The sequence below is a fragment of the Scardinius erythrophthalmus genome (genome assembly GCF_964197995.2).
Source record: "Scardinius erythrophthalmus genome assembly, chromosome: 8".
Classification (NCBI taxonomy): Eukaryota; Metazoa; Chordata; class Actinopteri; order Cypriniformes; family Leuciscidae; genus Scardinius; species Scardinius erythrophthalmus.
The window spans coordinates 20,266,104-20,279,706 of record NC_138228.1 but is presented as its reverse complement, the minus strand read 5'-3'; positions in this window follow the sequence as shown (position 1 = coordinate 20,279,706).

Below are 13,603 nucleotides of genomic sequence, written 5' to 3'. Positions count from 1 at the left end.
CTTATCTATCTATCTTGAGACACTAGTGGACATTATAGTTTAGTGAATTTCAGAGTTTTAATTCTGGATGTCCTGTAAAGAGCACATTCGGGGCTTTTCACTTATGGAAATATGATACTATTTTTGTAATTATCAATTCAGTCTGACAAATTTTATAATTATTTGTCATCAACATCTCAGGGAAATGGTTTCTAATCAAAATATGACTTTCTGTTACAAAAAGGGCATTGATTTCATGCATGTCAACTGCAGAGGACAATAATTAATGTTTTAAATAATGTTTATCAGGCATTTTGGGATCCATCCATCCATCCATCCATCCAGTCTTTCAAACTGACTTGCACATCGTTTGCAATGCAAATTGTGCATTGATTTTCATTTTGCATGCTAACTTCTCTGATTGGTAGATATCTCTTGAATATTCATTGGTAGTGGAGTTTGGCTATCAAACATGTATATTAAGCGGTTTGTTTTAAAAATAAATTGAAATCAGATACTTGTGGCTTGAAGCATAGCCATCTTAGAACTTATGATGAGTCTTGAAAAGTATATTTTCTCTTTTTAGAAAATGAATGGAATGTTACCTCTGAAACCCAACTGCGCTCTTTTTCTCTATGGGGGAAAATGAAGACTATTAACAAACGGAGAAAATTACTTTTTCTTAGAATGATAAGATGGAAACATACTTACTGATTCACTGAACCTATGCTTTAAGTTACTTGTGATATAAGAAGACCCTTTTAGTCTCAATAAATTATTAATGATAATTACGCTCTCCAGACAGATTTTATGTGGAACTGGAAAAAAATGGATTCCAAGAAATCTTCTAAATGCCTCTATACGCAGCCATATTGAATGGAAAGATCAAATTAAATATTAGAGTATGGGAATCTGTGTTTGGTCTTAAATATAATTGCTGGGGAAGCTGATTTGAAACTATATTTTGCTTATAACTAATAGTAATTTTAAAGATGTTCAACTACAGTCAATCTACCCTACTGAAAAAATAAAATGCAATACAAGCTGCAATACAAGCTAATAATAAACAATATATCAGATAAAGATCTGTGTGCACCTTTAACTAAATATTTTAATATTTTGTCAAATTATTTTAATATTTATTGAAATAATTGTATTAATTCAATAATAATTCATTTTTGTGATATGCATAATAATATATGTGTTCTGTACAATGCAGCACAGGGATCAAATGAATCAGTGAATCAGTTGATTAAAAAAACATCCAAATGAATCAGTGTTCATTGTCATTGCCAATTTTGTCCTCATATATTTATGAATATCAGGAAAGTCTAATACAGGTAGTACATTTGTGAATTGTCAAACAGGGAAAAAAGTTCATTTAAGCACTTGTCAGTCAGAATATGATCTTCTGTTTAATTAAACATCAGCCTTTATTGAAATGATATTTCCATAAAGGATTTTAAAATACATTTAAATAAAGGTTTTTATAATTCAACAGATGTTTGAAATGCATATTCTGTGATCCGTGAAAATGTTTCCAAAATGTCCCATCATAATACCAGATTAAATACTTTTCTCATAGTCAGTAGATTTACAAATCATTGTTTTTAATCCCTAATTTAAATGTAGGTCTTTTCAGGCCATGTGTCCCTGTGTCTAAATCAGTTTGCAGTGACGAGCTTTTATGAACAGAAGGGCCAGAGCCACTGTCTGGCCCGACGTCCCAGGTGGCTCCCATCAGCAGATGTGTTTGTCATCGGTGAAATGGACCCTGATGTTACATAAACTTCCAAAAATCTGGTTGCTGCTGTGAACTAACAGGTCGCCTTAACTAACCTGTCCACTAACTAAAATCCACACGGTTTCACAAGGAAAGAATAGAGACAGAGAAAATGAGATCCTGAAGTCAAATCATCTCTTTAATATTTAATTTTATTAATGGAGACTTTTGCTACTTTTGCATCTCCTCTTTTGAGTCTCGGAAAAAAAATCTCCATAACGTCTCAATTGGTGCTTGGATTTGCCGGTATAGAACACTTATTTTTCAAATAAGTAACAAGTAAATGTTTTTCCATTTATTGACTGACTTCTCCTGTTCCCATGAGAGAAATCTGGAGTGTGGCAGGGAGGAGTTGTGTTCGCTGTGTATACTCCACGTTCACTCCACGTTCTCCTCAGCCACACTCCTGAACCTAAACCGGCGCCCCAGAATGTACGTCACTTCCCGGACCCGGAATAGCACGCTTGCCTAGATGTCTGTCGCATCTCTTTTTATACTTGCGGAACACCATATTTGGGAATTAACCCTATGATGGCTGATTACATCACCACAGTCACAATTTACTTACTTTTTCTTGGCTTTCTCTGCCACAACAATTGTGTTATACAAACACACAGTTACAGCAGTGTAGCATATGAGCAGGTCATTCATTCGTTGGTTCTGAATTAATGAATCATGGCTCGTTGAATCTAAACACAAATGCGCATTCATTCTTAAAATCCAAGCTCTGGCCTCTGAACTCCCAAATACAAATCATGCTTAGGCTCCAGCTAGTCTGCAACAAATGGTCTTTCGCGACACTTTATTGCACCTTGGAGGATAACCAGAACAACACGACACCGCATCTCCTAGCTTTGCAAAGATTAAAATAATTCCAAACCCCCTTTCTCTCAGCCAGAGAGATAACGAAAATTTCTATAGACATTCCATACACCCACACACAAAGAAACATCCTTTGTATGTAACCTAGGATAGAAATATCCTTTTAATGTATGTACCTTCCTATATGCATGTTTGGTTAGCCCTTTCATGCCATAGTCATGATTTGTAACTTGGAAGTGTTTCTCTTAGTTAATGTCTCAAATAGAATCATGGTCTTGTAACCCGACCCCCCTTTCTAGAGGATAACACTTTACAACCCCCGGGAGACTGAGAAGTCACACAAAAACACATTCCAACACACACATTAACACACACACACACAAACACTATCCATGGAACTTTTCAGAGAAAAGTACCTCTAAATGTTTTAAATGTATTCCTTTTGTGCTTAGATGTCTTCACATGCCATACTGGAAGTACTGACAATTTTATCGTGTGTTAATCAAACTTTAAAATGCTTGTAATATGCATATCGTATGTAACTTTGTATTCCTATAATCTTCATGTGACGTGTTTCATATCTCTGTAATTCTCTCAATCTAACAGAGTCGAATTCGGATAGCAGAATGCGGTAATGTGCATTATTTTACACTTTTTATATTTCTGGAAGCCAAACGGCTCAAATCCCATCTCCTCATGACTCATTCAAGTGGGCGTGTCTAACAGGACAAAGGAAAAATCTTCCCGCCCGAAATGCTCTAAGATGATTGGTCCGCGTACGCAGAGTAGGCGTGAACCCATCTTCTCCATAAGAGACTGACACCGAAGTTTCTCAGTGAGCACTTTTTCTGTGAGAGTTTTTCTGGGTCCATGGCTCCTTCGGGAGCTTTTCTCCGTTTCTCTTTTCTTTTCTTTATTTTCGTCTTCGGACTCTCCCTACGTTCAGTGAGGCGAATCTAGCCTGCAACTTCAACTCAAAGAAAAAGACTCCCGCGACCGCGCTCAGCTCCTCTTCCTTAAGGACACACGCACGAGCACTTCGTCCGAGAGAATTTCTGGTTCCATGGCTCCTTAGGGAGCTCTCATCTCCGTTTTTCTTTTCTTTACTAAGTTTTATTTTCATATTCGCCTCTCCCTCCACGAGGGAGATGAACTCTGAATTGTTTCGTTGGTAACTTCACGTTCGGTGAACCTTTAAATCTTCCTGCGAGACTGCTCGCCCCAGAAGACACGATGGAACACGCTCAGCTCTAAAAGAATGACACACGCGCTTTCTTTCCTCAGCAAATACAAAGAGAACCATACACACGTATTGATTTTTGATTTGATTGATGTGATTTCTTGTTGTCTCTCTCAAAGGTTACCTGGTCTGTGATTTTTGCCATACTGTGATCTCTCTCTGATCGCAGATTTTGCTTTCACTTTCTCTTGCTCACCCTTTCATCCTCTCTCTCTCATCTGTTATCCGTTGTGTCTTTTGTTTTTACTGTTTGTATTATTATACGCATATTTACTCGTGTAAATTGTAGTATTTTGTATTCCTTAGTTCGATGTAGTATTAGTCCAATTATTAAAATTCCATATATCCTTGATTGCCTCTGTCTTAAATGCTCATATTACAAGTCAATGAAATGTTCGATCTTAAGCTACAAAGCTGATTTGTTACTTTTCAGTAACCTAAAGTTTATAAGGACAGGAGAATGGTTTCATGGCCAGAAACTATTCTTCCTGAAATTATAAGAAGTGATAACTTTATTGAGAAGTTGATAAGTTAATCTTACGGCCGTTTGCTGGACAAACAACTGTTTGATAATTACATTAATTTCCATTAAGGGTTATCTCATATAATGATCTGAAATAGACTATTGATATATGAATGAGGAATTATAATTTGTTGTGATTGATTATTCATATATACAATTGATCTATTTTCAACTTCGATAATTTAATGTAACTGTAATATGCGATATATATATTAATCATATTCCTGATTAATTATTAAAATTCCCTATATATCATTTGAGCTAATGTTAATGTACTACCCAGTGTGGTTACAGCAGCCAAAGAAAAGCTAGTGCAAGAAGAACGGGGGCCCAGAGCCCAACAAAAGGAAACACTGATCACCACAATGGTGACTTCAAATGAAACAAATATCAACATCTAAACCTCTGTTAATTCTGACAGAAATAGTCAAAGTATCTGTATTTTATTTATGTGATTAAGGCAGCACTTAAGGCAGCACAAGTGTCTGAGCCAGAAAGTCTTTCCTACAGTTCTGGTTTCTCTCATGATCCAAAGATGAGTGATTTACAGATGTGTCTTTTATGGTCATGATTTTTGGACAAGCACAAACTGTCTGTGAGTTGCTTTGCAATTGCATTGAAATAAACATGAGTTTTAATTTAATGCATCCTGCAGGGGCGGTTTCTTCATTAGGGTAATTGGGTAACCAGAGTGTGAAAGGGTCTTTTTCAATCACATTCACAATCTCATTCAACCACAGAGTTACGCCAGCCGTCACTGTATGTTCTGCCTCTGGATATAGTCCAATCAGCGTCATGTCACGTTCTGTGGAGTACCGCCTCTTTTTGGGCGATTTCACTCTGGCTGAGAATCGCCCAGAGTGTTCCCATAGACTTACATTCAAATATGTTTTTTTTTTTTTTTTTTCGAACTGCAGGCACTGCAATGCATTCTCTATGGGTTCAGAGAGGGCTCACACTAACGTGCTTACGTCATCATACGTATCCTTAACTTGTGCAGCGATTGGTGGGAACAAACATACACTATTAAAAATCTTTAAGATTAAGTGACAAATAATATTTGAAAACAATTTTGAATTTGAACAACAAGAAAAAATGAAACACTACTTTAATATCTTTATCAAACGTGATTAAAAAATAAAAATAAAAAAGAGAACGAGAGTGAGAGAGACTGTTGGGACATCTCGCGGGTTGAGGGCCAGTTGAACTTGAGCAACGTCATGGCGAACGCAGTTAATTCTATCGTGTCATTAAATTTTGCTACTTTGAGAGAGAGAAGAGCAAAATTTCAGTATAAGTAAGCAGTGTATTAAGCGAGTAATGTGATGTAAGCAGTGTAATAATAGTAGTGTAAATAGTGAGTAATGTGCAGGGTTCTTACGGGTGCTTGAAATCCTTGAAAGTGCTTGAATTTTGATGTGTTTAAGGTTTGAAAAGTGCTTACATTTTGGATAAAATGCTTGAAAATTTAACTATATTTCTTTCACAACAAATATTTATCTGACGGAATAGTTTGTTTATTAAATGGAGAAATAAAATGTAACCCTTCAGATTCAGAGCGATTTGCGCTACGCTGGCCAGAGAATGTAGCGTAAATAGTGAGTTATGTGATTTCAGTTGTTTCTTATTAAATTGAAATTGGAGTAAATGTTTTTTGAAATTCGCATCCTGGCTGGGCTTTGTTTGAATTGATTTTGACTTGCTGCTGAATTGTTAACACTCATATAGAAACAAACAAGGAGATTTATTGTAAGAGTCACTTTATTTTTCATTAATATTAAAGTAGTGAAGTTGCCTTTACATGTTTAAGCTGTTAATGTATCCATTGCATGGGTGGACCTTATCCTTATCAATCATCCAAACATTTGCCCCCCCCTGAGAAATTTTGCAGGAGCCGCCACTGGCATCCTGAGAGTGTTTATTTGGTCCAGAAACAGTATAAATTATCTAAATGAGACCATAAATGATGTTGAAAATATGGTCACAATGGCCACATTTGAACTAGTTTTTAACCTTGTATGAAGGTTCCATGAAAGTCTATATCGGACGTGTAAAACAGCAAAAAAAAAAAAAAAAAAGACTTTTGTGACTAAGACGTTGAAAAGACGTCTTTTGGACATCACTTTGCTTAGTGAGGTGTGTCTGATTTTTGTGCTCCTAAATAATTTTAGGAGAAAATCTAGAGTATAAAACTAAGTATTTTAAACTATGAAAGAGCAACCTCTAAGCAATGAAGTTGTCCTCTGGGCAATGAGACATTTGGAAAAATGTCATGGCATGTACATCTGTGAGTTCATATACTCCACAGGCTGTTCTAATACCTAAATCCACAAAATTACCTTAGCCAGAGTCTAATAAAAATGGAGCTTCTTGCGCACCGTTAGCCTCTAATCACAAATGTGTATTTTCCAGTTCCTCGATCAACCTGTTGCTCTTGGCAACTGCGCGCCGTCAGTGTCATTCAGACCCTGTTTATTGAGGATGTCAATCACACTGTAATTATGCGGAGGGGGAACCTCTTGTCAAGCGCTGCGTCGCGCGCATGCCGTAGCTGACAAAGAGAGTGTAATTAAAATCATTATCCGCTAATGACTTCTTTCATTCTTCTTCAAAACCAGGTTCCATTACCACATGCCTTCTCTCTCCGCATTTACAATGTGACATTTATACCATATAATTAGTGCTACTTCTGAATAAGAGATAATGCTTCCCGAATTTGAGCAAAATGCGCGTGTTACTAGACTTTCTTCTGTGTTATTCGAACGCAGATATTAACCATGCCAAGCATGATAGACCTATACTTTATGAAATAATAGTCAGATGAATCTTCTTTTTTTTTTTTTTTTTTTTTTTTTTTATGGAATCGTTTATGAAACGTTTTGACTGAACTCCATATATCCCAATACAGTCTCTTAGAAGATGACATTGAAATGCTTATTTTTGTAATCAAAGCTCTGTAGCCTATAGTTTTTGTTGTGGGGGTCAAAACATGCATTGCAAAGTACAATTATGACTGAGAGATGAACAAATAAACATTCCTTAAGCCTGATGTATCATATTTGATACTTCTTTACTTAATACGTTTTACTTTAGAAAAATTAGAAAAGATATCACAGCCAGGAAAAAAAATATATAATTTAGAAGCAGCGGGCGTAAAAAAAAAAAAAAAAAAAAAAAAAAAAAAAAAAAAAAAAAAAAAAAAAAATATATATATATATATATATATATATATATATATATATATATATATATATATATATATATATATATATATATATATATATATATATATATATATATATATATGATACAGTAGGCTTTATAGGGTTAAGTAAGTCATCAGATATGTCAAATGTAGTAACGTGGATACCATATTTCAAGCAAAATGGTTATTGGTTAACATTGGTTATTTTGAAATTATCGGCATTGACCAATAATCAGCTTGCTTATCCAATTAACTGAGTTTAAAGTTGCTCTTAGTGTCAGTTCCAAAATATAAAAAAACATTCAAATGGATAACAACATATTTTCTTGTTTTGGTGAAATTTAAATAAATATTATGTAAAATAAACTTTCTTTAACATCAGACATTTTGTGTACATCTCATTATTAGCATATAAATAATTATATTGGCATAATAATTGTATTGCTATATCAGTCAATTTCCAATATATTCCTCGATAACAACCGCTAAAAACAGACAACGCAGGCTCATCTGGGTTACTGAAGTCAGCAGCACTATACACTTGCTAGGAACGTTTTTTTCTTTGTGGAAGTTTTGCATTTAGTGAGCTGATAAAATATTAAATATTATATTAATATAAAATAATATTTGATGATCATTATTAAAATATTAATTAAAATATTAAATATAAAGATATTAAAATTCAGTCAAATAAATATTTTGTGTACAGTTATTTAATTAGATATATGCTTTCCAGTATCGAGGACAGAGGCAGCTGCTGCCATTTTGCGACTGTGCACTGTTGAATTATAAAATACAAACCGGTACGATTGAATAAACTGATAAAACAGTTTAATCTCAAATCAATATCCCTTATCTCCATAATTATTTATGTGGCGAAATACTGTGTAATAAGTGGTTTGACTGTACCGTATTCCCTGTAGTTTGTCCGTGTAGTTTGAACTTGCCATGCTAGCAACTGCTTTGCATTTAAAGACCTAATAAAATATTTCGACTCAATATTTTGTATCTAATTATTTACTTATGTGGCAAGTAGCTGTGTAATAAGCGGGATAATGTCCATCCAGTCGGTTGTTATCTCAGAACTCCTTTAGGCTGATGCAAGTCCTGATCACCCTGTCTGTGTTTATTCTGAGATAACAGCCGGCTGAATGTACATTATCCCTCACTTATAAATGTTTTCTACTGCCAAAAGTTTCTGAAATTTCTGTAGGATTTGGCTTGTCATGTGATCTATGTTGGCAGCACTTTAATACAGAGCAAAACAACTGCTATGATGGCAAAATTACATACAGTGCTGTGAAAAATGTTTTTCCCCCTTTCTGATTTATTTATTTATTTATTTATTTTTGCACATTTATCACACTTAAATGATTCAGATCATCAAACAAATTTTAATATTACACAGAGGTAACCCAAGTGAAAACAAAAGGCAGTTTATAAATTATGATTTAATTTATTAAAGGAAAAAAGTTTTCCAAACCTGCCTGGCCCTATGTGAAAAAGTAATTCCCCCCTAAACCTAATAACTGGTGCAATCAAACGTTTGCGATAACTAGCAATGAGTCTTTCACATCGCTGTGGAGGAATTTTGGCCCACTCTTCTTTGCAGAATTGTTTTAATTCAGCCACATTGGAGGGTTTTCGAGTTTGAACGGCCTGTTTAAGGTCATGCAACAGCATCTCAAATGGATTTAAGTCCGAACTTTGACTAGGCCACTCCAAAACCTTTTTTTTTTTTTTTTTTTTTAGCCATTCAGAGGTGGACTTGCTCATGTGTTTCGGATCATTGTCCTGCTGCATAACCCAAGTGCACTTGAGCTTGAGGTTACAAACCGATGGTCGGACATTCTCCTTCAGAATTTTCTGGTACAGTGCAGAATTCATTGTTCCATCAATAATGGCAAGTCGTCCAGGTCCTGAAGCTGCAAAGCAGCTATATATATATATAGCACTAACCTTTATACTTGCTCCATCATACCTGTTTTGTTAAAAAATTTGATTAAATGTATATGTATTTTCCTCAATGCTGTTCCAAGGATGTTTTTTAAAGGGAAGTTTAGTTTGAATTTTTCTAGTACTTTTAATTCCTTCCTTTCCTTTTCATATACATAATCCATCATCACATGTTGGACAGATTCTGGTTGATTGCAGTGTTTACACATTCCATTTAAATGTCTACCTAATAGATGAAGTGTCTTGTTGAGCCCTGTATGTCCTATTCTGAGATGAGTGATAATCATTTCTTCACTTTGCTTTTTACTCATCTCCCTTTTAATGCCAACAGAGCTTTGAATACTATACAAATATCTTCCTGTATCATTAATATCCCAATATCCATGCCATATTTTTGAGTTTGATCTTTTATGATTGCTTTAGCCTCAGTTTTACTTAATACAATCTGCAAATCTACTGTTGGTGATTTAAGAGATTATTCATTTCCTTTCACGCCAACATGTGCAGGAACCCAAACAAACTATACACTCAAACCTTTATTATGTAATCTGCATATTGTTTGATATATTTCAATTAGCATATCAGGCTTGCCTAATTTCCCTGATTTTATGCTTGTGAGTGCAGACAAACTATCAGATGCAACTAAAACATTTTTTTTTTTTTTTTTGGTTATATTCTTCCACCCACTGCAGTCCCAATATAATGGCTACCAGTTCTAATGTATAAACTGAAAGATTATCTGTTGTTCTTGTCTTGATATATTTTCCACATTGTGGGATGTACACTGCAGCACATGCATGTCTATTTTTACACAGCAACAAACCAGACAGGTATTTGCTTTAAATTATCTTTTATTTCCTCATGTATTTGTAAATCAATCAGTGCATTATACACATCCAAGGAGGGATATTTGAATATGGGACAGTAAGACAATATTGTATTCTATTCAAACCTATTATCCTTGCTTTTTCATCCACAACCCATCCAAAACTCCTAAAATTAGATTCACTATGTTCCTAACACTCCTGTACTATAGTCGTTGCAGGATTGGAATTCATTATGCCCTTGCAGGTTTACCCAATATGCTAGCATGAGTATAAGTCATCTAATACCCAACGGCATCTCTCCCATTTCAACCTGAATTGCAGCAACTGGAGATTTTTTGAAAGCCCCAAGACATATTCTTAGAGCTTGAGCTTGTCCTATATCTAGTTTTTTTTTTTAGATTAGTTTCAGCTGCCACCATAAGCAATACAACCATAATCAAAAGTTGATCTCATAAGAGCCCAGTATATATTTCGCAATGAAGACCTAGTTGCTCCCCAATCTCGTCCTGACAAGCAGCATAATATATTTTGAATTTTCTTGCATTTTGTTTTCATTTTATCTGTGTTGTCTCCATGTAAGCTTTTCATCAAATACAACTCCAAGAAATCTAATCACCCTAACTTGCTCAAGTTCTTTACCATATAATTTCAATTAAATTTGTTTATGTCGCTTAGAGAAACAAATTATCTGAGATTTGATTGTAGATAATCTGAAACCCCATTTATATGACCATTGTTCTACTGCCTTAACTGCTGTCTGCATTTTCTTTTGCATGTATTCTATATTTATGCCCTTAATCCAAAGGGCCCCTTCATCCGCATATAGTGATTTCCCTATACCATGTTCAACTTGTTAAAAATATATAATTTATCATTATATTAAATATCAGTGGACTGCATACACTACCTTGCAGTGTTCCATTTTCTACAAAGTGCATACTAGAATACTACTTGCCTACCTTTATTTCCATTGTTCTACCAAACAAGAACTCTAATATCCAATTGTATAGTCTACCCCCATGCCTAATTTATTTTGTTTTATAGGGAGTCCTTCTTTCCACAGCATAGTATATGCCTTTTCAATATAATAAAAGACAGCTACTACCAATTCTTTATTTGGCTGGGCTTTCCTAATCTCTGATTCTAGATACAATATAGAATCCATAGTATTTCTTCATTTGCGGAATCCACTTTGATATGGTGAGAGCAAAACTTTACTTTCTAAAACATATGCAAGTCTCTCAGTTACCATCCTTTCCATTGTTTTCCCTAACTGAGAGGTTAAGGCTATTGGCCTATAGTTTGATGGGTCTGACGAATCTTTCCCATGTTTTAGAATCGGTACAATAACTGATTGCTTCCATGCTGATGGGATTTTGCCTGTTTCCCATACTCTGTTAAATAATCTCAGAACTTCAGCAGGTAATCTATCTTCCATATGAGCTAACATTGTATAGCAAATATTGTCTTTTCCTGGAGATGTTTGCCATGCATTTAAAAAGTCTTTCTTTAATTGAGTTAATTACTTTTTTACATAGGGCCAGGCAGGTTTGGACAGCTTTTTTCCCTTAATAAATGAAATCATCATTTAAAAACTGCATTTTGTATTTAATTGGGTTATCTTTGTATAATAGTAACATTAGTTTGATGATCTGAATTATTTAAGTGTGACAAATATGCAAAAATATAAAAAATCAGGAAGGGGTAAAACAATTTCCGTATATTTCTTTGGGATTGTTTTAGATAAATGAATTATGTTTTGCAGAGTACAAGACTTCATCAAAACAGTTTGCCATCAAAGTGGCCATCAAAGCAAGCATGTGTTCTTGTACCCACATTCTGAGGAGATAAACTCCAGTATGATGACTAGTGAGGGCTGTAATGTGAGTGGACAGGTGTGGGAAAGAGGCATTGTGGGATATCAAGGTGAGTGCAGGGGCTTATGGGATAATTGGACCTTTTGTTGATGGAGTATGGCAGGTGGCATGGCCATCTGCTGATAGGTGGTAGCTGTGTAGAGCTAGCAAGGGTGTCGGGACGTCCCTGCGGACGTGATACTGAGAGTTCCTCTCTATCACTCACGGCTCAGTGAACAGCAGGTGAGAATCAGATGGTGTGGAGAGGTGAAGGCAGGGAAACACTCCATCAAAGACCAGCTGAGGATTAGCTTTGATGTAGCAACACTCGAGCTACATGGCCAAAGAAAATTAGCAGGATCATTCCTGTGGGGGGGGGGAAATAAATAAATAAAAAATTGTGTTTTGCATATATATTACCATTATGCTTAAGCTCAGGCACTGAAACAGCTATTTATGACCTAATTTCAATGGACAAGATGTTCATAAAGAGCTAGAGTTATCCATAATAGCTCAATTAACAATTGACAGCTGTCAAGTTCATTTTGAAACTCCCATTCAGCCGTTTAAGATCAGTAAGATTATCTATGTATTAATAAATAATAATAATATTTTGCATTAAATTAATCAAGTGACAGCAAAATACATTTATCATTTTACAAATTATTCATTTTTCAAATAAATGTTGTTCCTTTGAACTGTCTATTGATTATCAAAGAATCCTGGTAGAAATGTATTAGTTTCCACAAAAACATTTAGCAGCACAACTGTTGATAATAACAACATTGATAATAATAAGAAATGTTTTTGAACAGCAAATCAGCATTTTTGAGTGATTTCTGAAGGATCATCAAAGACTTGAGTAATGATGCTATGCTATGTAGCTTTGCAACACAGAAATAAATTACATTTTAATATAACAAAATAGAAGGTTTCTTTTAAATTGTAATCAGATTTCACAATTTTGCTGTTTACTGTATTTTTTATCAAATAAATGCAGCCTTGGTGAGTATAAGAGATCTCTTTCAGAAATCTAAACTATTGAACAGTATAGTTATTATATATACATTTTTTTTTCCTTTTCTTAAATTATGCACATTTAGTAGTATATATGAATATAGGGACATTAAAATGTAGCACATCTCATTAGCAAATATACATGTGTAAACATCTTCCTTATGGCCAGTGTCTGCATTGTGTAAAACGGTGGTTAATGTGTGTAATTTCTTAGCACTATTGTAAAATGTTTCTCATATTTATCGCCAAACCAAAACACACACACACACACACACACACACACACACAGGGCTGCCCAGCATCTCATTTCTGCTTCCCTGCAAGGCCTGATTCATTGTATTCTTTCTCCTGAGGGAGAGCTGGTGGATACGGTGAAGCTTTGCGAAAAGCCGTGG